We start from the raw sequence: 4,233 nt of genomic DNA on the forward strand, positions 1-4,233 counted from the left end.
CTGAGGCCATGCAGCCCACCTTTGCTCTGCTGGTTTAAAACAATATGTAATTAAGTGTCTCATTCTGTTGCCTTCTCCCTGTAAATCTGCACATTGTTGCATTGAACATGCCCCACCGAATTCCCTTTTGTGTCCATTGAATCTGCCGCTTTGTCACTGTCAGACAGCGACTTACTGACCCCACTCCCTGTGCGAAAACGGTCTTCCTAATGTCACTTTTACTTATTTTCCTGATGACTTTAAATCTCTGCCAAATCATTCTCGATCAGTTCAGGCCTGGGAGCATTTTCACTGCATTATTTCCTCTGTCTAAAACCCTCATGACGTGGAAAACTTCAATCAGACCAGCTTTCAGCCTTCTGTTCTCCAAAGAGAGCTGCCCCAAACTTTCCAATCTCCCTTCATTGCTGACATTCCTCAGGACGGTACCATTCACGTTAACCTGTTCAGCGCTTCCTGAAGTATCATCCTCAGAATTGAGCGTAATACAGGTGGAGGATTCATTCAGACTCGGATTGTGCGGGCGAAAAATCTGCAATACTTGTTTTCACTTTCAACAAATGTTTCCCTTCGCCGTGTTCACTGCAATGGCAGCTCTGCGCCGTCCCTAATTCTGGCAGTCCGATCTTATTTAACGAAGCGGCTTTTTGAGAAAATTCATCGGGCATTTTTGCTCAGGTCAATTTAAGGAATGATGGTTCACCTGGGTTGGGAACACGGGATCTCTCACACGGCAAATATAAACTCAGAGAGTAATGTACACTGGAGACTCTGAGCCAGCTGAAACTTGCTCAGTGCGAAATACATTCCAGTTTTCTCCAAGAATTTCAAGCAGCAAAGAGTTTCCAGAACATCTGCTTGTCATGCTGTCCCCGGGGCGCTGATGTTTGTCTCATCCCCAGGAAGTGATATGTCTCCGCTGGCGGATAATTAAACCAATTTGTTTCTACTCGTACGCTTTTCTGAAGGGAGGGTAGAGTCCATTCGCACTTCTGCTCTTTATCTCCCAATCCTTTAGGGTGAGAGGTGTCACTTACACTAATGCGTGGGAAGTGAGTAACTTTGATTGTGAATTTCCTCCAAACGTCTGTTATCGGAGAGAATAAAAGATGCTGTGCTGACGGGGCAGAGAGAAATGGACATCGAAGACTCTTCCCTGAAGTACATTCATATGAGCACATTGTTGTGCAGCCTGCTTGGTGTTCAGAATTTGTCTTCACGCAGCAATCTTACGGAAAGTCTATTGCAAAGTGGACATCGCTTTCATCGCTGCGACCACGCAGCATTTAACATCTGAGCCCCAAGTGCCTCAGATGAAAAGAATCCGAGTGAAACCTTCACTCACTGAGAGTCATCCCCACGGCCTTGAGCTGCGGAACTGCAGACAGTTCAACATGGAAGCGATGATTAAAAATGAACCATTGTTGCTCCCTCAGCCTCTCTGTCCCAGAGACAGGCAGTGGGACGGCATAAACACGGAGCATCATTCTCCCGCCGACAGAGGCGGTCCAGCCCATCGTGTCCACGGCGACTCTCTGCCACTTGTCTCTCTCTGAGGTGATTCACAATCGGTGATATCTGTCCGAATACTAAGGGACTGTGTCTGAGTGGTGATACAGTTTCTGACATGCTGATCGTCTTGTCATCCACGTCCGAACCGGCGAGGCGAATTACGGCAGGGAAGGCACGAAAGCACAAGGTATGCGTCTCAGCTCACTGGCATCTCAGAGAAGTGGTTTTGCGATTCAGTTCATAGGAAACCGACGAAGAACAGGAGAAGACCACTCAGACCTCCAAAAGCAAGTTACTTGAACGGTGTGAGTTTCGCGAGAGTATCGGTATGATTCGGGGCATTCAGACACACAGGAAGTCGTTGAAAGGCAAGATGCTGAACGGAGGACCATCACTCAGGAAAGTCGCTCCAGGAGACATAGAACAAAAGCAGAGGATGGTTTCGAACCAACGACCTCTGGGTTATGCGCATAGCACGCTCCCGCTACGCCACTCTGCTCCTGCATACAGCCTCGTTTTCCACAGGTCCCTTCAGCCGTTCGTCGGGCGCGTGGCATGCACGGTCGAGACTGATGTCAAAGTTCTCCACTGCTGTCGTCTTATATGGTGTTGCGCAGACGTATGGAGGCTGTGCAAATATAAACTTTTTCTAACTTCCCACATTGTGTTGGTCGAACTGTGATTTCACTCTGAATAGATGCCATGCGGCCCACCTTCGCTCTGCTGGGTCGACACAGTAAGAAAATGTGGGTCTCTATTCGCATCATTCTCTTGCCTTCTCCATGTAGTTCTGCACATTGTTACTTTAAGCATGACCACCGGATTCCCGTTTGCGTCTAATGAATCTGCCTCTTTGTCAGTGTCAGTTAGGGATTTACTGACCCCAACCACTCCCTTTACGAAAGCGTTCTTCCTAATGTCACTTTTGGTTCTTTTCCCCATGATTTTAAAACTCTGCCGAATCGTTGCCGATGCTTTCAGGCGTGGGACATTTTGACTACATTACTTTCTCTGTCTCGACTTCGCATGACTTGGAAAGCTTCAATGGGGCCAGATTTCAAACTTCTGTTCTCCCAGGAGAGCTGTCCCAAATTCCCAATCGACCCTCATCGCTGACATCCATCAAACACCGCACCATTCACGTCAACCTATTCAACGCTATCTCCAATCATTTCGCTTCGCTGCTTTCTGTCCCATTGGTACGCCAGGGAACCCAACCTCGTTTAACGAAGGTGCTTTTCTGAGAAAATTAAACAGGCACTATTGCACAAGTCATGAAACGCGGGGCCGTCGGGGATGTGAACCCGGAGGTCTCGCATGTCTGCGTCGATGCAAACACAAAGGGAGAATCACACCCCTAGACCAACAAGCCAAACAGAATGCCTGCCTGCCCCCCCCCGCTCTACCTCTTGAACCAACTGAGTCTTGCTCAGAGTGAAGTATAGTTGACATTGAAAAGGCTGGGGATGTTTGCTCTCGAACGTCAGAGTCTGAAGGGTGACTGTATGGAGGTTTACAAAATTATGAGGGGTCTGGATAGGATAAATAGGCAAAGTCATTTCCCTGGGGTCGGGGAGTCAAGAATTAGAGGGCATAGATTTAGGCTGAGAGGGGAAAGATATAAAAGAGACCTAAGGGGCAAAATTTTCACGCAGAGGGTGGTGCGTGCATGGAATGAGCTGCCAGACACAGTGGCGGAGGCTGGTACAATTGCAACATTTAAGAGGGTTTTGGATGGATATATGAATAGGAAGTGTTTGGAGGTGGGACTAGATTGGGGTGGGATATCTGATCAGCATGGATGGGTTGGACCGAAGGGTCTGTTTCCACGCTGTACATCTCTATGACTCTATGAACAGCTGCTTCTCATTCTGTCTCTCTGCTGCCGTTTGCCCGTCCCCAGGAACCGGGTCCTCTCTACTGGCAGAAAATTAAACCGTTTTCTTTCTAAACGTTTCTCAGACACCGGAGTGACCAGTGACAAGCATTGCCCTCCTCAACATAGGGTACAGAGAACAGGAGAAGACCCCGCAGACCTCCACGAGTGTGTCATTTCAACTGTGCACATTGGGCCTGTGTATCAATGTGAAATATTTACATCGACGTTTTTTGGGAAGCAGATGAGAAGGCGAGGTGCACAACAGTGCGCCGTTATACGGGAAAGCTGCTAAAGACGACATTGAGTGAATAGGAAAGAGCTGCCGGGAAAGAGAGCAATGTACATCGGAGACTCTGAGCCAGCTGAAACTTGCTCAGTGTGAAATACATTCCACTTTGCTCCAAGAATTGCAAGCAGCAAAGAGTTTCCAGAACATTGGCTTGTCATCCTGTCCCCGGGATGCGGTTTCTGACATGCGGATCGTCTTGTCGTTCACGTCAAACGGCGATTTGAACCCGGGATCTCTCGCACGTCTGTGTCGAAGGAGACCCAAAGCGAAAAATCATACTCCTCGACCAACGAGCCACACAGCAGCCACTTCTCCGGCCCCGCTCTACCTCTTGAACCAGCTGAGTCTTGCTCAGAGTGAAATATAGTTGACATTGAACAGGCGGGGGTTGTTTTCTCTGGAGCCTTGGAGGCTGAGGGGTGACTTTATGGAGGTTTACAAAATTATGTGGGGTATTGATAGGATACGGGCTGAAAATGTGTTGTTAGAAAAGCGCAGCAGGTCAGGCAGCTTTTAAGGAGCAGTTGAATTGACGATTCGGGCATGAGCTCTT

Source organism: Chiloscyllium plagiosum, unplaced genomic scaffold (assembly GCF_037043375.1).
Source record: "Chiloscyllium plagiosum isolate Xiang-an unplaced genomic scaffold, Cpla_swu_hap1 HiC_scaffold_27, whole genome shotgun sequence".
Lineage (NCBI taxonomy): Eukaryota > Metazoa > Chordata > Chondrichthyes > Orectolobiformes > Hemiscylliidae > Chiloscyllium > Chiloscyllium plagiosum.